The sequence below is a fragment of the Haemaphysalis longicornis genome, unplaced genomic scaffold, assembly GCF_048455015.1.
Source record: "Haemaphysalis longicornis isolate Haplotype H1 unplaced genomic scaffold, Haemaphysalis longicornis Haplotype H1 scaffold_1, whole genome shotgun sequence".
In the NCBI taxonomy this organism is placed as follows: Eukaryota; Metazoa; Arthropoda; class Arachnida; order Ixodida; family Ixodidae; genus Haemaphysalis; species Haemaphysalis longicornis.
The window spans coordinates 334894520-334918513 of NW_027526203.1; positions in this window are offsets into that span (position 1 = coordinate 334894520).

Consider the following 23994-nt stretch of genomic DNA (forward strand, 5'->3'; position numbering starts at 1 on the left):
CAGCAGTTATGAATAACATGCGAATTACATAGTTAATTAACTAGAACTGTCTCATGAACTTTTTAATTAGTGGTGTTTGGTGGTTATTGCCAATGACGAGTTTGTAGCCATGGAGACGACGATAACCGATCAGTTTTTAAAGCAAAGGAAAGTACACTCTGTAGAGCCCTGCAGCCAGCGAAAATCAAGTATTCTTCCCCCGTGAAGCCGAAACGCAGCGCACATGGTGCGCCAGAAGTCTTGTGCATACGCAACATCCGCTGATGACGTGTTGCCGTGACTGTGTCGCCCAATCCAAGAAGGCTCTGGTGATTCACCACGCGATGAATCAGCTGATATCAACGCCATCGCCTCCTGTATTTTTTCAATGATCAACGCTCACCTTACACCACGGCTGGCGTTATCTTTTCTTTCGTTGGTAGGTGCAAGAAAGAGGCTAGCCCTTGCCCACAACATGGTCGCCCGTTTCGGTAGCCCTAGTGGTCGGTGGTGATAGTTTTGCTTTGCTTTTTCTTTTTATTGTCTCGACCACATCTGACGTGGCTACCAGACGTGCAAGATGTGAAATGTCACTATCCGTTCATTTTTTTTCGTTATGTTTATCTGCTGTTCGTTTATAATCGCTGCGTGTTAGAAAGCGCATCAGACAAAGGAAAGGTTTGTTTGCTGGACGAGGAGGGCTTTCGCGGCTGTGGCTGCATGCTGAGGCTTCCTAGCTAGGGAAAATTGAACTTACATTTCGAATTGGCCGCCACATTCATTGAAACACGTCACGAGCCGACGTTGCGTTCGCTCAAGACTTCCAGCGCTCCTCGAGCGCCGAGTTGCGTTTCTGAGCGAAAAACAACGGCACGTTTCCTCGCGCTACAGGGCTTTTAACACCGACTTTTTCGTTGTTTTAAAAACTGACATGAAATCGCCTTCTCAGGGGCTGCAAAATCACCGTTGACAATAATCCCCAAACTCCGCTAATTAGGAAGCTCATTAGTAGAGTTTAATTACCCACCTAACTAATGTGCACACCCTTGATACTATCTGGCGTCCGCCGCAGCTAGCAATCTCCTTCTGAAAAGGCTTTCTTTTTTTCTCGAAGAGCCTATTTTTAAGAATTTTTGAAAGTGTTCGCTGAAACACCCTGTATATCTCACAATTTGTTAAAAGCTACATTAGGTAGACTGGCAGATCTATTGGCGATAGTCGGAGAATAAACGGCCACCTTAAAAAAATCCCCTCTTACCTGCTCACTTCCCTGCAAATGTCGTGGAAAGACGATCATCTTCTGCTGCCCCTGCCCCGCAAATGCCTCTCCCCTCTTCCCCGCCCACCTCTCACGCTCTTCCTCTCCCGTATCGCTCCTCCCGCGATAAATACAGTGGAGGTTTGTTTAAGTCAAATCCATTTTGCCGCGTTCCACTAGTCGCGCGCCATCTGCTGAAACCCTTTGTTACTGTAAGACTCCTTGGAATGCCGCGCCGAACCGCGAGTGCTTTTTGTATTGTCAGGTCAAGACATTTTTTCCAAGGCGTATTTTTTTTTTTGCTATCGTTAGAATCAAGCAGCCACGTGGTTTTAATTAAAAGGACACTGCGAATATTTATTTATTTATTTATTCACAATACTCCTAAAGGCCCCGTGAGGGGGTATTACATAGGGGGGTGACATAGCACACGTATTGTATTAGCGCAGTAAAGCGTAAAAAATAAACAAAAAGAAGCAGGAATGTTCACACTGAAAACGCAAATAAATACACATTGTAAACTTGAAAAAAGTGATAACGCAGTAATCAAATCATTATAGCAAACAAAAAAGACCGGAATATAATACAGATGGTTCAAATTCAAGCACGACACGATGTACAATCTATCAGGACAACAAGAACAAAAATAAAATACAGAGCAAAAATAAAAATGTTCAGTACACAATTTCAAGGACGGGAAAAAAATCGAAAAAGAAGAGGAAAGTGCTAGGTTAGCTGTTGAATTAGTTCCTTATGTATTAATGTTTTGTCTCAAACATGCCTCGTGCTTTCTTTTTGCGCAACACTGTTGACTGGTATGAACCTTGCCACCAGATTTAATAGTTTGGAAATGTTCTTCCGGTATAAACGTCTCGTTCAAGAATTTTTTACCTTTTGGTAGGGCGGCTGAATTGAGGGACAGATAGACAGACAGACCATACATTTCGTGTTTAAGGAGCCAAATAAAGACTATTTTTTCAAAAAAACATGCTCTCAATACACCACCAGTGCAGGGCAGCGATCGTCGAGCGCATTGGTACGGCGTCAACACTATCCACCAAAATATATAAAGCTTACACACGAACTTATTTAAGCAAAGAAAGATACCGTCACTTCTTGCGTCAATGCAGCGTCGGTTGCGCTGACGGACAAATAAAGTTCTTTTTGTGCAGCGCTGCACTATGCCTATAGACTTTGTGTAACAAGCTCAGCGAGTCATGTGCACGTCGACTCAGCTCGCGTGCGGTTTTTTTTTCTTGGAGAAAAAATTTCCGCCACTGGCTAAAATTACCATCACGTGCAAAGCCGGCCACTTTGTGTACTGCGTACTCAGTCACATGTGATCGGGACAATAGTTGCCCGGGACGCCGCGGACGGGTTCGTATGGTTCCGTGTGGCCGCGTACGTTTATTTTTAGATAAATTACAGTGTTGTGGTGGGGTCGGAAATTCGATGTAGGAGTTCAATACTTGACGGCTGGGGTGGCCAAAATGCTGAAACCTTCTCTGAAGCTGGTAGCGAAAGCTGTCTGCCCAATTCGTTGGTGCACCCGGACTACCGGGGCTCGTGCCAGGAGGAGCGCGCTGAACGATGTTAAGCCGCGATTGGGCAACCAACACGCAGTCATACGAAGCAGGGCTCACCAACCTTCGCTACTGACAATGGTGCGAGAGTTGAGGTTGGATTTATGCAGGTTTTCAGTGATTTTAGGGCGCAGCCCTTTGGCGCCCGGTAACTGGACTTGGCGGCGGCGTCCATCGATATCCGCGTAACCGAGTGAGCGAATGAGCCAGCGAAGGCAGAAAGAAAACAGACAGGAGGCTCTGGCGAAAGTGTGAGGGGGAGGGCGGCACGCGCGGATATGGCATCATCTCTCTCACTGCCTCCCCTCACACTTTCGCCTTGCGTCACCGCCAAGGAGCACCCTCCCCCTCACATTTTCTCCAGACGTTGCTCCGTTCACGGCTCATCCGAATCATGGGACCTTTGCGCGGAAGGTTGAAACACGATTTGCAACAACCTACCCGGCGGCGGCGACGCGCTGCGACATAAAGATACGCGCACACCAGCCGTGCCGTGCCGTCCCTCTCGCCGACTTGGGCAGCCGCCGGAAACCTGTTTTCGCCGAGAACGGCGCGTTTTCCCTGCCACAGAGTGCATGGAACAGAGACCCATTCTTGCCGTTCCGCATAGCTCGATGACCAATGAGAGATGGCGGGTGTGAGGACGCGCTGGTGACGTGTCGCGCCAAACTGTTCCCACTTCCCCACCACCGCTTCCGCGAGCACGAGTCGTCTCGGCGAGAATATATTTTGCTCGAAAAAGCGGGGGGAAGATCTCGATCGAGATCATGCGCTCAGTACTGGTTAACCTCGTAACCGCCTCCACCGCAAGTTAGTGTGGCTTTCTCCGCCAGCGTGGTGCAACGCCGCTGGCAGCCGTCCTCAAGGCGGCACGGCAAATTCGCCGTTATAAGCGGGGGACGCATGTCCGTCCGAGCGATCCGGTTTCCAACGCAGCGCGTCAAAATAGAGTTTTAGCAGCCCGTCCGTTCCGTCGTGTACGTTGTTACCGGGTTTACCGAGACCCGTCTGCGCCTGCGCACGCGGAAGGGTGAGGAGAAAGGGCGAGGAGGCGCGGACATGGCGAAGGCAGGCCCGCGTAACTAATCCCCCTACCGCGACGAATGCCCGAGGGCCCAGACGGGTCCCGGTCAACCCGGTAACAACGTACACGACGGTACGGACGCACTACTAAAACTCTCTAATATCTAGCAGGTGGGATGCACGCGGGAGAGGCGACGCGCCGGGTCATCCGGCAGCAAACCGGTTCTCGGCGCGGAGACGCGTGCGGGAACGCGTGCTTTCCGCCCATGTGTTCCACCCTTCATGCACGAAGCTTAGCTGCAGTGTAGCGCGCGCCGCCGTGCTTTCGCCGACCACGCGATCTCTTTCCGAGACGCAACAGATATTCTCTGTGACTGAGAAGACTGCAGTTCGCGTTGCGCACAAATTTCGCATTAGGTTGTGTAGTAAACGTCACGTAGTTTCTTTAAAGAATGTGAAAATATCTCCTAAAGTATGCGCGTACCTTTCTGCGTCACGACACATCATAATCTTCATCATGTCCCGCGCGACGGGATAAGGGGCAGACCGTGGTCGTAAAGCTCACAAGCGACAGCGGGGGGTAATTACGTCCCTCAGTAACGTGAAAAGCAGAACAAGCAGCGACCCCGGTTTACATTAGACACAATAGCAGCTGAGTAGATAGTAGTAAATAATGACATCTCTTAATTAGCGGCGTCGTGGTCATCCTGCTCTACTAGAGCTGAAATTTTATCCAACGGAATTATGAGTGGAATCACGGCCGGTTTCCCAAAAGGCCGAATGGCATGTTATTTGCAAACACGTTACAGAGGCACAGATTGAAGATATATAAATATCCTGAACCCGCCACTCATGCGGGAAGAAGACGCAACTCCAGAACAGACGTCGACACATGCGAATGCATGCAAAACTATTTCCTAAAAAGGTTGTCCATGCTTCTGATTTCAGCTTCACATTCTGCGTTTCATCGTGGAAGTCCGCTAACAATTTTCTACTGCCCACGTGGAAAGCGAAGCCCGCCCTTATTTATCTCCCGTGTACACTTCGGGCAGGTTGGGTCAATAGGCTCCGGACAGCTAATCTGCTGGGCGAGCGTAGCGCCAGCCGCGGCAGACCCGCACAACTCTGGGTAGGTCCAGCCACGCCGACAGCCTCCAGCGCTCGTGAACGCACCTTCTAAAGAACGTGTGTCATAACCTCATTTGCGTGCCCATCTACCAAATGCTGCAACAAAGCCATGCAGAAATGTTAGAGAAGGAGAAAGCCTCCAAATGAAACAGGGAGTTGATGGAATGTTGTCGCCTTGCTGTTGAGCCATAGGTTGACACAACCACGGACACAGCTGAAAGGTCGTGTTTAAGGTTTGCATTCTAGCGCGGATTCTTCTTCTCCTCTTTTCTTTTGCAGATAGGAAGCTGTGGTTACTGCATCTTCAAAAGCCCACACTAAGCGAGCGGATTACATGTGCCGGGGTGTACGGGCAGCTTGTTAGCAGGCCGGTTAGCAGGCAGCAAATACTCATAAGTGCGTATTAAATTTGGTCGCAACGAGGGCCTTCAAACACAGTTATTACAGCCTAGTTTATCACCCAGCGTTTCTACTCTGCTTCTTCGAATATTTCATGTTCTTATATCACCGTTTTAAAAACATATAACCGCACATGGGACGAACTGTTTAGGCGTTGACGCTGCGAAATGTTTCGTCAGCGATTGGATAGCATAAAACAGTTCTCTTTTATTGCAAATAAAACTATGAAATGGCTGTGGAATTTACTGAAAGTTAAGCAAAATAGAGACAAGACGTGCAGCAATAAAAGTTGGAAGTATATATAAACTCAGGACGAAATTTTCGTGTTCGAATTAAGTTTCATCCCGTGTTCTTTTGCTGCAAATGTGTTGACAATAAAAGCGCAAGAATTTTTACAGAGTTCTCACGCGGGACCTGTTAGCGTGAGATCTCTGTCTCACGCTAACTCTGTCTCTGTGAGATAACGTAGAGAATATTCCTACTCGGTGAAGACCTGTTTCACCGAGTAGGAATATTCATTAATTTATTCCCATATGCCTATTAGATGCACTGATAACTCCTCACCATCCCCTCCTCGTCTAATGGAAGTCCTTTGATAACCTTTTCGTGAAGTTTCTTTTTTTCTAGGCGTGTTTTTGTACAACTCGCGTGCGGAGCTACACCTGGAAGCCTGTAAAGTTTCTTGGCGGGGGGTGCTACATAGACCGAAAGCTATCCATTTTATTTATCCGTAAGGCTAAAAAGGGGGATATTATCTGCCTTGCATTGCTCCTGCAGAGCCGAACGCCGATACATGTGGAGCAGATAGCATGTTGAGCAAGATACACCCTTGTAATATTTTGCTGATGTTATAATCGAAGCCATGGATTCAAAATCGGGATTGAGTTTCCGGCCCTCGAGTCTTCGTATTCAATCGTACGTTCCACTTGTTAACGTCAGCGCTTCCACAATACACAAAAAAATCTTAAAGGCTGTCACATGTATGGAGCATGACATCCGGATCAAAGACCGATATGTAACACCTATGGGGTCCAGCTGGAGGTTCTGCAGCAGGAAGTGAACCGCCGCCGATTTTTAATATCGCAGAAGCGTCCACAGGCCTGTGGTTTAGCGCCATATCACGGTAGAAAGCGGCGAAACGAGCGAGAGTACTTCACATTCGCAGAACCATCCCGCCAGTGCAACCATCGTCTGCTAGGCTTTTCCTTGCCAGCACGACACTACTCCTTCCGCTGGGAATCAGCCCGCTATCCATATTTCCTGGCGGTGACAGCGCATTTGCGTGCGCTGTTGCGAATGACATTCCTAGCGCAGTTCCAAGGTTGTGACTCGCATGCCAGCTTGTCACCGAAGTTGGGAATCAGCCATCTCGACGCTGTCTCCGCTGTTGGGACTGGACAACGGAGCAAGAATAAGATAGGAGGGGAAACGAAGCTTCCTAGAGCGGCCAGATAATGTCACAAGTGCTCTTCAGACGTCAAGCTAGCGGCATCTGCAGCGGGCGAAAAAACTGCGTGGCCACCGCGATCGGCATTGACCTGCACAGCCACGGAATGAATTGCGGCCGCTGTCATTTCGTCCATCAGGTGCCGCTACCCTCTCCTTCGCCGTCGCAGCTACGAAGCTTGGCAGTCCGCCTTGGTTTTCATTGTGATGCTATCTGTTCGCTCGCCCGCGCTTGCCGGATGGGCCGTTTCCCCTCCTATATATTCTTGCTCCGTGAATTCTTGCTCCGTGGAGTGGATTGGATTGGATTGAATTGGGAAAACTTCTTTGGGCCCTGTGAATGAAGTCCTATTGCTAGGTCTTCATTACTGGGCCGGAGTCGTCACCGCAGATGTAGCCAACCCGGCTAGGGGTCCTCCGCTCCCCGTCACCGGGTCGCCCGGGTCCTCCTGCCTAGCCAGCGCCACGATGACTCGCTGGACAGCCTGTAGTTGAAGATTTTGGTCTTCAGTCCGCACCGCCTCCTCGAAGGCAGGTGGCATCGTTCTTGTGTTTGATTCGTCTGGGTACGCGAGGAAATCCCAGACGATGTGCTCGAGTCTTGCTGGAGCTTTGCGACACACCCGACAGGTGGCATCAGGGTGTCTCCGGGTACATCTTGTGCTTTAGGTAGGGGCTCGGGACCGTCTTTTTTGGAGTTGCCTATAGATGACCGCCTGCTCCCTGCTCAATCCTTTGCAGGGCGGCGGGAGCTTGCGTCTAGCAAGTCGATAGGCCAGGGTAATTTCTTTGTAGGTAGTCATTCGGTCTCGTGTGCTGTGCCACAAATGCTCTCCGCCACTTTGCTCTGCGCGGTTAGTGAGTTCGCGCGCACGAGCGTGTGCAGTTTCATTGTGGTTCTCAGCAGGTGCCGGCACCGTACCTGCGTGTGCCGGGAACCACTTGATTCTCGTCTTCCCCATGAGGCTTGGTTGTCTTCGCAGTCGTGGACTGGAAGTAGTGGACTGTTGGGACTGGCCTTCTGAGCGCAGTCACCGGTGTCGCGTCGCTGCCTTGCTCCGTCCGCTATCGACGCGGCACAGAGCAGAGCGAAGTTCTCGAGCAGACGAAAAGTTGAAGCAGCATTTATATACAGTATGTACAAGGGTAACAACAGCGTTACATGGCTCGCACAAAGGCGTCAGCACCTCTCCACTCGGCGACACCGAAGAATGCCGCTGGAGAATGCCGACGATACGTGATCCGGGCGGGTTTTATAACCCCGTCCGGAAGGTCGTTAGAGGCTCGAGAAGTTTGAATCGCTCCAATCAGGGCTTTCGCTGGCTGAAGTTTGAAATCCGACGAATGGTAGCGAAGCAGTGTGTCAGCCGAGCCGCCTCGATAAGGAAAGGGAGAGCGACGCCCTCGCCGTCTCCGTGACCTCGCCTCCCGGCGAGTAGCGACAGGCCCGTTCCGGGTAGTTCACCCGATGCAGGATTTGGCCGAGCCGCCGCGACACAAAAAAGAGAGGCGACTGTGCGGCGCTGCATGATTCAATGGGTTTGAGCCTGTCCGCCGCGGGCGGTTCAGTCTGGTTTGGACGAGCCGTGAATCGGCCCCGCTGTCGGCGCGTGTGCTACATTGCGGAATTTTATAACATATTATGCTGTTAGAAAATGAAGTGGAATTTGACGCGCGCAGCATGAGATGGGACTTTTTTGGGTAGACGCTCTTTAATTAGTCCACAGCACTACTCCCCTCTGCAACGAGTAGCAGAAGAAGTAATGTAGCGAGTTCGGCAGTCAATACAAGTGCATCTTCGGAAAAAAGCAGATCTGAAAGAGACAAAATGCAGAACAAGCACAAAAGAATATCGCTGGGCGAATGGGAAAGTGTGAGGTACCGGCCTGCCTTTCTGCATCTGTCATCTGCTTTATTACTGTTTATGCTTACAAGACAAGGTCGAGGGCTTCAGTTTCTTGCCAAGTGCGCACCTTAACAGTTTTCTGTGACATCTATGTTGTTATTTGTATCTGTAAAAAGCGGAACTTGTCCACTGTACTGACACGTTTAGTTGTGAAAGGCAGGGCAAAAAAAAGTGTAGAGCAATATCCACGTTATCGTTCTTTTTTTTTACTTATTCGGTTTTACTTACTTTTTGCGTAATATTTTAAAACAACGTGATTCGCCTTTTCTTTTTTGTTGTTTTGCCTGTAAACACATTTGTTCAAAAAAAGCTGGTGCATTTGATGCCCCGTGCTATATCTCCGCTCCGAGGCGCAGCTTATGTTGCAGGCCGGCAGACTTATTTTAACCAGCTGGTGATATTAAACGTGGATAAAAATCTCGATACACGGACGTTCTCGATTTCCATCTCTTCAGAAAAACGGTCGTGGGGAAGGGAGATCGAGACAACTTGTGGTCAGCCGCAAACGGCTTAGCTACTGAGCAGCTCCTGCGATCACACTTGTCAAGTATTAACCATTTGCAGGCGCCGGACCTTTTAAACAAATTATGAAATGCAAAAAGTTTGCACACATCGGGTGTGGGCTTTCGCGTTGCGCAGTGGAGCACTCCTGCAGCCTGACTGCTCCAATAAAGTCGCAGCTAGGGAAGTGCAAAGTCGTTTTATATCCCCTGCAAGCTGCCGAGAATGACATTTCGTTTGGTCAGCTTGCACTACGTTCGCGCTTCCAACAGCAACAGACCATTGCTAAAGTGGTGCTCATTCATTTCGCCGGTTGTTACATAGAGCGTGATAGTGTTCAATTGTCTGGAGGGAAAAGTGCGGGAGCGGGAACGAAGTTGATGTTACGTGAAAGAAAAATTCGCGCCAATCCACACTGTGAATGTGGTTGGAAAGCAAAGACGTAAACGGCACCCACAACGGTTACCCATGCGACGTCACTTAAATTCACTCACGTCGCTCTACAAACACTAAAACCAGAGAGACGTGAAATGCACTTAACCACACCCTTTATTACTTCAAAGAGATATTCCTGTTAAGGTTAAATCATGAACGATGATAGGTTGAGTTGCACTGGTGTAGCACATGAGTGGGGACTTTTTTTTTTATAAAATTAAAGCAAGCTCAAACCCGGTGTTAGACGATCTCACTTCTCCATCTCTGCCGCCGCGGACGGAGACGGCGAGATCGCCGGCTGAGACAGTGGAGGAGGACGAGAAGAAGGAGGAGGAGGAAGTACTTCTATTCAGATTTCTGAACGGCCCAGAGTGCGGCCAAGGGGAGTGGTTCTTCCTTCACTGGAGCCCATATGCAGTCCGCGCCGCCTGTGCTGTGTCCACCAACTGAAGCCGGGTAGGCAGACAGGGGCTAGACAGCAGCATCTCCCAAATATTTCTCTTGTTGAGTAGTTGACGAAAATAGAGGAGGTTGCTTAGGGCTAAAGTCGCACACCCCGATTATGTGGCAGAGTGTTCCTACTTCTGAGCAATATTCACATTCAGCGTCGTAGCGATTCGGGTGCGTTAATCGAAGACGCGTCGGATGTGGGAAGGAGCCGGATTGTATGTGCCGCAGGGTAGTTTGTTTTTCTCTGGAAATGTCAGGGTAAGGCACAGGTAGGGTCTGTCTCTGAAGGCGATAATGCTGGGTTATGTTCCTGAACGAGACAAGCGGGTGACTGGCCTCGTGCAGCTCCATAGCACGGGGGGTAGAAGCGCAGGCTTGTTGGTGGGCGTATTCGTTGCCCTCCACGGAAGTGTGAGCGGGTGTCCAGATGAGCTGAATGGAACCATTTGGGGAGTGTTTTTTTTCGCACACGCAGTGCAGGTTGGGACACCCTACCCGACTGCTAATTCCGGTAGGCTTGTTGGGAATCGGTGACTACCTTCCGAACTCCTGGTTGAGTGAGAGCCAAGGCGATGGCTGCATCTTCTGCTGCCGTCATGTCTTAGGTCTTGAGTGAGACACACACAAGGAGGTTGGTTCTGGAGGTAGCCACGATGATGGCGTACTGCTGCCCTTGATGTTGGGAGGCGTCTGTGTAGATAACTGCATGATCCCCACCGAGGGTGGTGTTGAGCGCTTGAGCCCGTGCTTATCGGCGACCCTTGTCGTGTGAGGGGTTCATATTTCTGAGCAAAGGGGGCATCTTTAGTTCTTTTCGCCAAGAGACCGGGAGTACATCAAGCGGGGGACATTCTGTGCTGCCCAGCCAATCTGGTGAAGGATTTGGCGACCCGCCGCAGTTCTGCTCATTTGGAGCTTCTGGTTAGAAAGATGGCCCTCTATCTGCTCTTCCACCGTGTTGTGAAGCCCCGTGCTAAGTATATCTTTGTGGACGCACTCATGGGAAGACCAATTGCCTGCTCAACCGCATTTCTAATCATTATATAAAGCATCGTTATGTCCTCCTTGCCGAGAAGAAGACAGGGGGTTGACCTAAGTGATTCTCGAGAGGACAAAAGTTTGAATTAATCGAAAGGTATCGGATTCCTTGAGGCCTCGCTTCTTGGTTGCAACTCGCCTGATCATGTGTATGATTTGATTGATGCTGTGTTTGAGGTGCTGCAAGGATACGTCACTCTTGGTGTTGACCTAGAGATGTAGGCCCAGGATCTTGTAGCTGGGGCTTGGAGTAATGACCTAGCTATCAAGGAGTATTTGAATGTGTTCCTTGATGTGTCGTTTTGGCGTGAGGGCGGACGACAAGGAGCTGTGATTTTTTACGTGAACACATTACGCCACAGGCTTTAGCACATTGGCGTACTAGAATTTTAGATGCCATGCGTTGGTGTGAGCTTCCCTTTAGTTTTTGTAACTCTTAGCCCACGCACAAGGCGCGCACAGGGCCGCCAGACGTGCCGTGGAAGGAGCGCACAGCGGCGCGAGAGGTCGCGTGACGCTATCACGTGGCAGTCAGCGAGAATGCCGGGGGCAAACCCGTAGATGTGCTTGGTGAGTCCACCCCCTGTCTTCCCCGTTTTAAATCGGTAAGACAACGGGCTCTCACTTTGTTACTCTATTAGTTCCAGGTTCGATTCCTGTCGGAGCCAGTATATTCTTTTATTTGTTCGCGGGAGTTTTCTGTTGACACCAACGGTCGCGAAAGAACCCTTTGGGGTAGAGGTAAAAAGCTTTGCTTTAAAAAAAAGACCTGAATTGCATTGACTGTGCAATATTACCAATGGAGGGTCGAACCATTTCGGCATGAAGCGGTAACCGTTATTTCTTTTATCGGTTCAGTTCAGGTTCGGGTTCAGCGTGTTTATAAAACTAACGATTCGGGTTCGGGTTCAGTTCCGGCAAAAAGACCGGTTCAGTTCCGGTTTTCGGTTCGGTTCGGTTCCGGTTCGACATCCTGCTGGAAACGAGGAGGCGGACGCCATCGCTCGAGAATTGAACCCCCAAGCGGGCGCCGAGACCAGCGATGCCGAACCGGAGCGCATGCAGCCCTTGACCTCTTACGCAGAAATCACGCAGCACTACAGGCTGTCGCGTCAGACACTCGCTTCCCCCCCACAAATCTCTACCCCGAGAGCACGAACGTCATTTACGTGCCAGAGACGCTAGGCGGCCACCGTGAGGCCCGCGCCCACAGGCGCTCGGAATTTTCTTTTTATTTTTTTTTGTGTGTGCAAAGTTGTACTTACGGCCAGTTACAACAGCTCCGCTGTAAAAAACGGGCCGGACGGCAAATACGGTCATACGGCTTCTGCTTTAAAGAGAACACGCCGAAAATAAAGCATTTTTCCTTGACCCTCCTTACTTCTAGGGTGCGATGAAGTCCTGAGAAACTCGCCAGGAATCGGCATGGCCCACCACGGTGCATTTTGACACCTTCAGAAAACACAACACTGGAAAAAAAGCGACACGAACAAAGGGAACACAGGACGAGCACTTAGTTCGTGTCACGTTTTTTCAGGGTTGCGCATTCGGATGGCTTCAAAATTCAATTTCACAGACTAGCCCCACTCGCCATTCTGCTCCACCACGGTGGCTCGGTGGTTAGGGTGCTTGGAAATACTGAGCCAGGAGACCCATTTTCGATCCCAGTAGCAGGTGCCGCTTTTCAAAAGAGGCGAAATGGAAGAACGCGCGCTTGCTGCGCGGTATCCGTGCCTCAGGTGGTTATCCGGAGCTCTTCTCTACAGCGTCTTCGTAGCAAGAGTAGTTCGCGGCGTTAAGCCCCAGCCAAACAAGTCTAGAAATACCTTCACTTCGGGACTTTTTTAATGCATGCATTGAACTTGGACCGTTGACCTGAAAAGAGGCAGCGCTCAGTTCTCGTACGCAGAGATTACACAACGCGCTGCAGTGAGGGAAGTGCGCTTTCACGCAACGCGATCGCGGCACGCTAAGACGCTACGAGCATGCCGAGAGTTAGGCGTGCTTCACAGCAAAGCAAGCACGGCGCACTCCCCCGCTAGCAGACGACGCGAAGCCCCTCCTCCAAGCCCCTATGCGCCTGCGCACGGCCGGACCCGACTCTCCTCCCGCTCTCCAATAGGTGACGGGTAAAAAGCGCAAAGGCTCATGGGTGCATTGTTTTCTCCCGCGGAGAGCCGCCACTTCCGGTTCGGGAGCTCTCTTGGCCTCCCGTACGCCGTCGGCTTTCACGCGCGTGTGTGCTTGTTGTTTATCTGTTTCCACAGGGAAAACAAAAACGCTCATGCATCGGGAATTTCATAAATAAGAACGATTGACCCTACTAGGGGTTTATCTGACAGGTAAGCACCCTGTGACAGATAAATAACACGCATGCACGCGCCTGACAGCCGCCGGTGCACGCAGACGTACGGGAGGGCAGGAGAGATCTCGAACCGGAAGTGGCAGTAGCAGACGACGTACCCATGAGCCTTTGCGCTTTTTACCCGTCACCTATTACGGCCTTCACAAACCCGGCTTGGCGCATGGGATTTTTTCTGACGCGCAGTTCGAGGCAGGGTGTCGGAACGAAATGTTTTAGATGCGGAACATCTTATAGCCGTGGCCTGTCCCGCGTCGGCGTCGGCGTCGTCGGTGTCCGCACTCACTGCGCATGCTCAACTCTCCTCCTTCCCTCTCTCCAACAGCTGCGCGTTACTCTATCCGCTCTCTCTCTCTCTCTCTCTCTCTCTACCAGCTGCGTGCGCTTCGAGTGCGCTCGCTTCTACTCACACCGCGCATGCTCGGCGCTTGCGCATCTCTCCTCCTCTAGTCTCCTCTCCTTCAAGTGTGAATATAAGCAGCGGTAGCGCGCTGCGCCCGTCAGTGCAGCGCTTGCTTCGGTTGACGTCAGTTGACTGACTCCGTTGACTTCAGATGCAGTGTGATGGAGGCAACAGCCCCGTCTGCGAGTGGGCTGACGCAAACTACTAGCATCAGCACAAACGCACACAGCAACGTTACTTCCAATCAAGACAAAGCTGCGAAGCGAAGGGCACGCCACGCTGAACGTAAACGTTGGAAGCGAGCGGCAGACCCTGAACTACGACAACGAGAAGCCGCTTCGAAACGACAAAGTCGAGCAGCAGTACCTGAGCGAGCAGCAGTACTCGCTCCGCATCACCCCATGGTTCCCCTCGGGACGATGGTGCAATTTTTTTTTCGTTCCGGTTTCTGTTTCCATAAATAAAAGTTCCGTTCCGTTTCAGCTCCGGAACGAAAAAATTAATGGTTCGTAAGGGTTCATAACGGTTCGGGTTGGCGCGAAAAAAAAATTTAGATTTGCGAAATTGTTGAAGAGATTGAGAATTATGAAATTTTGTGAAAAAAGGTGAAGTCATGCCTAATATGTTATTGAAAAATATAATTTCTGAGGAACTCATACAGTTGTGATGTTATTGGTAAAAGTCTAAAACGGTCTGTCTCATGGAACACTGTAAAACTCCTGTTTTTAATCTTAAAAACAGATTGTATGAGAATAGGTAGCAATGGATTAACATCAGTACCTTCAGCAACCCCCCCCCCCCCCCCGCGATATATATCTAGACGAAAATTGGCGAATATTAATGGCGCACATCCGCACTAGAAGCGTATTTTTCGAAAAACCTTAGAGATAATACTGCCCTGCCCGAAACTTGCTTCCGCTGCTTATGAAATGTTTTCCACTGCACTCTCGCAGCACTTTCGTACAAGTGCAACATGTGTTGTAGCTGTTTGCATTGAATGTGGCTGTAATCTGCTGTTCGCGCTGGTAGTGGTGTATGTTTACACCAAAGGTTGTATTTTTCCTCATTGTTTTTATGTATTGTTTTAGAAGATTAGTGTTTATTGTACATGTATAACAGCCTCTAAACAATGGGGCTAATGTAGGCATTTTATTAAACTAACCAAATAAACAAATAAATAAGGTCGTGACGTCTGCATCGCAGCCAGATGACCGCGGCAATCACGCGTGGAGCTCAGCACTGCGCCTATCTGAACAAACGGAGAGAGTATGGGAGCAGGCAGCAAGCCTTCCAATGGAGAGTGGGTGCCAGAAAGACGAAAGACGATGTTATGCCAGAGAATCAACGCAATTTTCCAACTCGCTGAATGGAAATTGAAATGATTCCTCAAATACCTGAAATTGCCACTCAAACCGAAAATCGAAACGAAATTTTTTCGGTTTCGCTCTGGAACGAAGTAATTAATATTGTTACGTTTTTTGTTTTCGTTCCAGCCAAAAAATATCGTTTTTTTTTTTTTGTTTATCGTTTCCGGTATTCGTTTCGTTCCGACACCATGATTCGAGGGGCTGACCGCACGAGGGCAGCAGCACCTCACTGCAAGCTCTGCGTCGCCGCGTCTCCGCGCAAGACAAGAGCAAGGCAGCTTGAGCATCGACACATAACCAGTGAGCTTTCGCGGTGGCATTTCCGCATGAAACGGGGCAGTTAGTGTAACCGAAATGGCTAAGATTTTTGATTGATTGATTGTGGGGTTTAACGCGCCGACGCAACGCAGGCGATGAGGCGCGCCGTAGTGGAGGGCTCCGGATTAATTTTGACCACCTGGGGATCTTTATCGTGCGCCGAAATCTCGTACACACGGGCGTTTTTGCTTTTCGCCTCCATCAGAAAAGCGGCCGCCGCGGCCGGGAATCGAACCCGCGACCTTCTGCTCAGCAGCGCAACGCCTTAGCCACTGAGCCACCGCGGCGGGTGGCTAAGATTTTTTGTTCTGGTATATAAAAGATAGTTTGCTTGCAACATTCCTGACTTGAGGCACACCGTGACACATAAAGTTGTATTTTATGGCCAGCTTTATACAATTTTGGGAAAGAAGCACATCCCCTATGACTATACCTGAATAAAAAAAGCAACACACCCCACAAGAACTGCCTAATGTAAACGTGTAAAACGCAAAAAATTACACCATGTACGAAGGAGAACGACAGAGACAAGAGCTGGTTCCAACTAGCATTTAAGGATGCGGATTCGATTCCGGGCAACGGCGGCCTATTTTCTGATGGAGCGAAAAGCGCAAACGCCCGTGTGTTTGAGATTTCTGCGGGCATTTAAGATACCCAGGTGGTCAAAATTAATATGGAGCTTTCCACTACGATGCGCCTACTCGCCTGTGTAGCGTCGGCGCATTAAACCCCATAATCAATCAATCAATCAGCATTTCAGAATCAGATTGATTCTGAAATGCTGATTGACTGACTATGGGGTTGCTGATTGCTGATTATGGGGTTGATTGCTGATTGATTGATTCAGAATCAGATTGATTGAAATGCTTATTGATTGATTGATTATTTAATCAGATTGATTCAATAATCAATCAATCAGGGGAGCGCGGGAGGAGGAGAGTCGAGTCCGGCCGTGGCCTGCGCCGCTTAGCTTCGATGCGCGGCCGCGGCTTGTTGACTGGCGCTCTGCGGAGCGCGGCCACGCTGCGCCGTGTTCGCACCTTAAGTGGACGGCCCTTACATAGCCCACTGTTAAAGCCTGTGCTTTTTTTCATTAGCGAATGAGAGTATACAGCCGTTTATTTGATTGCCCCTCCCTTTCCCCCTCCCCCGGAAAACTTCGTCTTGTGAATAAATGCTCAATAAACTCTCTCTCTCTCTCTCTCTCTCTCTCTCTCTCTCTCTCTCTCTCTCTCTCTCTCTCTCTCTCTCTCTCTCTCTCTGACGCCGACCCCTATGTCAAGCCAAAACAGCGGCTGCAAAAGTGCTGCGCACTCATGACAGTCGTATAATCTCGCCGACAATCTGGAGAATCTGGAGGCACTTATTCAAGTTGACGCGTTGGGGTCCGCGCTGGCACTTCGATTCCGGTTGTGTGACAGATTTCGTTGACGAACTGCATTCACTTCACGACTTGCCGCCCCTCCTGCTCCCCCTCCCCCCCCCCCCCCCTATACATGCCATAAGCCCGCCACCTACTACTTTCTGCCCTCTTTCTCTTCCATCACTACAGATACCACTCATCCAAATGCCCTACCGAGCCAATCAAGTGTGATGCCTTGCTATGACTTCAATAAACAGCAAGCTAACTGTTTCCGAACTTCCCGAATCAAACTCAATGTAATGATCAATCCACAACAGACACACACACGCACGAACACACGCAGACACGCACGCACGAACGCACGCACGCACGCACAGAAAAACGCCTTTGCATAAACGAGCCTGTGTTCACACCAAACCATTGAGTGCTCGCTGTGGGCGGAAAACTAGGCGCCACACTCGCGCGTACTGGCGTTAGCACGGAGCGTTGCCAGTAGCGGGTGCTTTCGTGCGGTGTATATAATACGCTCGTCGTGCTTTATCTGCTCATCAGCGAGTAGAGTATCTCCTGATTACGGTGCACACTGCCCGTTATGGCAGCCATCACGAGTTGATAATGAGTCTGACGCACCGCTTAATCGTTAATGCTCTACGGTCCCGCAATGGCCCCAGTGCTCAGGTGGCGCTGCCTGCTTGCGGACGGAGCCGGGGGGAACATATAAAAGACAATGTCTGCGCTCCTCCTGTCTGCGCTCCTCCTAATTTGAGCAGCTCGCGCGGAAAAGGAATGGGGCGCCCAGCGCATGCTGCTTGCTCGGAGCAAAAAATTCCCCCGCATTTCCCCGAGGGGGAGAATGTGAAAGTGCGAATGCACGGTTGTCGGCCCGCTTGCGGCGCTTGCGCTCGGCCCCCGCAGCCCACCGCCTCGCCGCCTTCTCTTCCATCTCTTCCATCGGGTTTGTAGTATCACGTGTACACCACGCAGTTATCAAGCCGCTATAACGCCGATGAGTCGCCAACGCACGCCGCTGACGACGTAGTTTGAATGCGTTAAAGATATAGATTGATTGATTGATTGTAGGGTTTAACGCGCCGACGCAACGCAGGCGATGAGGCGCGCCGTAGTGGAGGGCTCCGGATTAATTTTGACCACCTGGGGATCTTTATCGTGCGCCGAAATCTCGTACACACGGGCATTTTTGCTTTTCGCCTCCATCAGAAAAGCGGCCGCCGCGGCCGGGAATCGAACCCGCGACCTCGTGCTCAGCAGCGCAACGCCTTAGCCACTGAGCCACCGCGGCGGGTGCGTTAAAGATATAAGGCGCGTCACTAACACTGATATCAGCGTCGCGTCCGTGGCTTGGTCGGTAGAGCGTCGCGCTGCGGCCGCAAAGTCCTCGGATCGAAACCTGGCGCCGGATGCTGTTTCTTTTTTAAATATAGAGGAGCACTGCGGACGCCGCCGCCGCCGCCGCCGGCGGTGGATGGTTTGGGGTCGCTTATAAAGTGCATTCGCACTTAATATGTACGGCCCAGGGCGCTGATGTCGTGTAATGTGCAATCAGGCTGCTGCTCTCGCGGCCGGCTGCCGACAAGCCGCCCATCGTCTGCCGGCAACAGGCCGATAATGGCCGGATCCGTGCGCCACCTCTTTTGCCTCCTCGAGGATGAGGGGGGGAAGGGGGGGTGGTGTGACCTTGATATACTTCTTACCGCCCATTCCATTTCCGCACCTACACTTCGTGTGTAGGAGCGCGCAGGGATGGGAGTGAGAAAAGAAATAACAGAAACGGTAAACGATACGTAGAGCCGAGCGTTTGTGAAGGGCTTGTGACAATCCTGTGCTGCGTTGTTTCTAGAATGTAGAATTGCTGTAAAGGCCCGGAAGGGTTGTTCATTCAGCAGTAAGTCTTCAAAGTTGAACCTGAAGCCTAGGAAGAACAGCGAATATATTTTGGTAATTTCGACTCTCTGCTCTTAAGTAGCTCAAGGTATACTCCGAGCCAGACAATTTTTTTTTCTCAAGAAACGGGAGCGACATCGCAGGCAAGCAACTAACTAAACTAACGGTACTAATACCGCATGCTGAAGAAATATTCGTAAGTTTACTTCGAAGTACAGCAGACTATAGGGTGAACCCGGTTTCTGGAGTGTTGAGATCCCGGTCTGAAAAAACAAGTTACCCGAGATGTTGAGTTTTCGCTCGTAAGTACATTCAGCACATTGTTTAGTGAAGTTTATAATGGGTGGCGAGTTTGCTGCTTTGAATTTCAGATATTCCCATCTCATGAAATACCATAAAATGGTATTTCATTCATCAATTCCTCACGAAATATAAAACGTGGGGAAGGGGGGGGGGGAGGCGATCCAAGTAACTTTTTAGTTCGCGAGGTCAAAATGCGCCGTTTCAAAAAAAGGCCGTTCTTCTAAAGCGTACCGAGGGAAAGAATTCTGGATGTAGTGAGTGAGTGAACAACTTTAACGGAGCTTCAAATAAAGAATGGTGCGCGCAGGCACCAGATGGGGTGGTTCCCTATTCGCGGGACCCATATGTGTCCAGTAATTCTTCTCCTCGAGCCACCAGCTCTTGCTGAATGGCAAGGTCAGAGCTGGACAGTAAGGTCTCCCATCACTCGAGCGGGTTGGAATTGGGGGAGGGGGGAAGGGTGTAGGGGGGTGTCTTGAGTTTTTTGCACTCCCCAATAATGTGCGCGAGAGTGCCGTCTCCCCGGCAGAACGGACATGTGTTGTCGTGTTCTGCAGGGTACATTTTGTGCAGAAGCGCCGGGTGTGCGAGCGATCCTGCCTGTAAGCGGCGCAATATCGTCTGCTGCCGTCTGCTCAGTTGCTTGTGTGGCTTCGGAAGCCTCGTTCTACTTTCTTTGTATAGGCGGACGATCTCCTTATAACTCGTGACGGGGTGTGGTTGCTCTTCCTCGGCCCGGATGGCTAGTTCTCGGGCATAGTGGTCGGCGGTGACGTTGCCTTCCACGAGCGAGTGAGCCGGGACCCACACAAGCTGGGTGACTCGTCCCGGTGTTGTGGGATGTCTCTCGAGTATAGTTGCTGCCGCAGAGGAGACGATCCCCTTCCGATAGCTTGCGTACGCTTTCTTGGAGTCGGTAACCACCATGCTGACCTCCGGCATGGCTAGGGCCAGCGCTATGGCTACCTCTTCTGCCACGGTCGGGTCCGTAGTCTTCACCGACGCGCAGGTCTTCAGCTCGTCGATGTCCGTTACGGCCACCACGGCCTTTGTTCCGTGTTTTGGGAGTGAGGCGTCCACGTACCGGACCTGGGGGTCCTCCTCCAGCTTCCGGGCCAGGGCTTTGGCCCGCGCTGCCCGCCTGCCTTCGTGCCGTTCCACTGTCATGTTGCGAAATGACGAGCCATTAAAATGGAAGATGGCTCGTCTCCATCGTTCGGCAATGGCAAGGTATGTTAACTATCATCGCAGGCCTCCTGAGCGACAGATTGCCTGAGGAAAGTACGCCGAACCACCACGAAAAAGCAGGGCTCGTTTCCGTTGCTAGGCAACGTACAGGCGCGTTCGGCGTGATCAGAGCGGCTCACCTGGTGCCAACGGAACCGTAGCTTCCTCTTTCGCTTTATTCTTACTCTACTTCGCTTTTCGTTCTTTCCCCTTCCTTCCACCGCTTTCGGCTTTCTCTGTTCTGTAATGTTGGACGCGTGCGCCCAATCCTGCCGAATGCTAATGTGACAAACGAGCGGTTTTCGTGGAGTATACGCTCTTTATCCCAAATAAAAGCTCATCACCTAAAGCACCTTGAACCGATACGGTTTTCCTGACAGGGTCGCGAACGTTTGAAAGAGGAATTTTCAGATGCACTAGCATTACGTGTGCTGCCACAACGAATGCTGGCAACCATGACAGTGAGCCGTGCGGCAACGCAATTTTGACTGTACGTGTGGCGAAAAGGGGAATTTAAAATCTTGTCTTGAGCTTAAGCAATGCAGTGCAGTCAATGATTGAATGTGGGCTAGTTGGTTAGAGCAATGATACATGGTAAAAACAGCGCTGTGCCTAGGACTAGCACTGGTTCCAGCGTTAGTCCTGTGTCTTTCTTCCTTTGCGTCCTGTAGCTACCCTTTTTTACCGTGTTTCAATGCAGTGCAGTCCCTTCTATACCTTCATGCGGTTTTTTAATAACGCATTGAAACCGACCGAGCTGTTTGTGCATGCACGGCTAGGCTAGAGCGGAGGCGCCCTCTAGCCTGGCCGTGGTATACGTATGGTAGTGCCACCTTTAGACACTACATGACGCCACTTTTCAGGGTTCGGAAAGTTCAGCGCCAAATTAAAATTATTTCAGCGAATTCATCGAGACATTCCTTGCGGTTACCCCCCCCCCCCCCTCCAATATGTAACATCCTGGCTTTCACATGACATAGAGCAGGGGTAGGCCGCCTGAGGGGTTGGCAGTATTATGCGGCGCCCGCCATGACACCACAACACCCCCACCCCCTCCCCTTGTCTCTTTCTACCTTATGGCCAACATTGCAGTTTCGACCTCAAATGGGTTAGACAGTAACGCGTCACCTGGCTGAGTACTTCATACTTAGCCAGGTGACGTCTCCACTTCCTTTCTTTGCACAGGTCCAACGACTTTGGTGGATGTCCAGCTCCAATACTTTTTGCGGTACTCGGTGAGCAACCTTCATGCAGATACTTGCGAGTTGGCTAAGAATGTTCAGTAGCAAAGGTCGCGTTGATATAGTTTCTTTTTGCTTGAAACCTTTGTTTGTGAATTGCCACTTTGTTACATGCATGCTGAAAACAACACGATTTTTATTCGCGTTTTGTGCATCAGAATCAATTCACCGAATTTTTTTAAATGACTGCAAAGACCCCCTTTTCTACCCCCCCCCCCCTTCCCGATTCACCGTCCGGCCCCGCCATGTCAGCTTCATGCATCTCGACCCTCCGCCTCAACAGGTTGCCGATCCCTGAACTAGAGGACGTGGACTCCACAAAAATCGGTTGTCTGACACTTTAAAGGGGCCATACAGACAACATACAAGTAAGTATAATTCGAAAGATTTGGTGTTTTATAGTGCCTCCAACGCTTTTCCGGCAGCAAGTAGTGCTTTATTCACTGAGAAATTAATCCATTAAGTTAAAATTTTCATTCTCCCGCCAAATCGTGTGTTTCGTGACGTCGGGCATAACGTCACAGAACGGGTCTCTGAAACAAAATTCAAGTGCGCTGTTCAGCCTGCAGCGGACTGTGGCGCGGCCGGGCTAGAGCGGAGGCGCGCTGTATTGATACTCCGAAGCCCCGTTTACTGTCAGTCCTCCTAGATGACGCCACCATGCTGCTCCACACCGCTATTCGCATTTGCTTGGTTTTTGACCGTATTTGCACCTGGCTTGTTTTTGTTGCGGTGGGTAGCAATCGTTTCATGAAACATGTGGTATTTTAGAGAAATAGGGTCACGCAAGACAATGTCGCTTACGCTAATCGGCCACTCTCGTCTGAGACCACCCCAAAGCGCCGCATGCTGCACAGCTCTGACAAGCATAGTGCCGCGCAGTACCAACAGCAGTACGCACTGGTACTTCTATGTTTACGTGTACTTTCGGAACTTCCATGTTTACATCCACCATACTTACTGCTGCAAAATAAATATGCCTTACATTTAAGCGAGAATAGCTCGTTCTGCAAGTTACGCAGGGCTTATGCACTTACTAACTTGCGTTTGCTTTCGCCGGCCTCAGCCAATCGGACTGCCGTGCATATGACGTCATATATTCTAGAGCGGGAAAGGAACTAGCCAATCGCATGGCCATTCCCTTTTTTCGTTATTATGTAGCTAATTTGAGCGAAGTTTACGCTAAAAGTGGTGTCAGTGTGATTCTAACGAGGCAATCTTTCGATTGAACCAAACTTGCGTTTTGTCGGCATGGCACCAATAAGGAAGGCAGTTTGGGAGCGAACAGCAGTGTCGTTGTGTCCTAAATTGGCAGTTCGAGGGACGAGAAGCTCTTGATCCGAGTGGATCGAGAAAAACCATGAGTACATCCATAGAGTGCGTGGTATAGTGTCTCCAGAAAGCTGCATTGGTGACTTTCAGGTGAGACGCACTTTCGCGACCGGTGTAGCCTGTCTTGACGTAGAAATCTCTAGTGCACTAGACGGTATCACAAGGACGCACGAATGCGTGTGACCATGTCTAAAGTCTCGAGGGAAGTCTCATACCGGGGCCTGCGGCTCGGCTGCGTGCACGGTTAGTGTCTTGCAACTGTTTTCTGTGAGTGTTATTCCAATAACTGTGACTCCCACGAAAAATGCATCAAGGTCTTTCTCAAGGCGGCGACGTAGGTACGAGCTGTAGTTACAGGGTTCCCATGTTTGCCATGCGTGATCGGGCGCATAAAGCGACATGTTGCTCTTGGTGGGGAAGCTTCGTTAAGATCGAGTTAAGCAAGCCAGGCATGGCAATATTAAACAGGAAAGGGCTCCAGACAGATCCATGCGCAATTACGACAGAGATATTGTTTGGCAAGCTTCTTGTATATCGAACCTGCTCTATTTCCTATAGCTCTTCGCCAGCCCAATCTACAGCCCACATTCGTCATTGAAAACTTCGTAATCTAATATGGAGTACTAAACGTACTTTCTTTTGACTTCCTCACTATTTCTCTACCACTGCTTTAATTATGATGATCGATCGAGAAGAGAATACTGCGCCTCGATGCCGTAATGAATGCGGCTCTGGTTTGTTACCTTCTAGACTGTAATAAACTCAGTAAGGTCCATGAAGCCCATACACCTCAAACCTAGCGTTAATGCGATCCGTATTTTGGCTTACGGCGCTTCAGCCGTACGCTTCGGCGACTTCGTTTCCCCGGAGCTGCAAACTGCCCTCGCGTGTGCGACCGGCTCGCTTGTAGAAAATATAAGGTCAGTTAAGTGCAGAAGGAGAGTTACCGAAGGTAATTTATGTAATGAAGAGTCAATATCGGCCAAAGGTTTTAGCGTAGAGTGTAAAACAAAAGTACGGCAAGCACTAT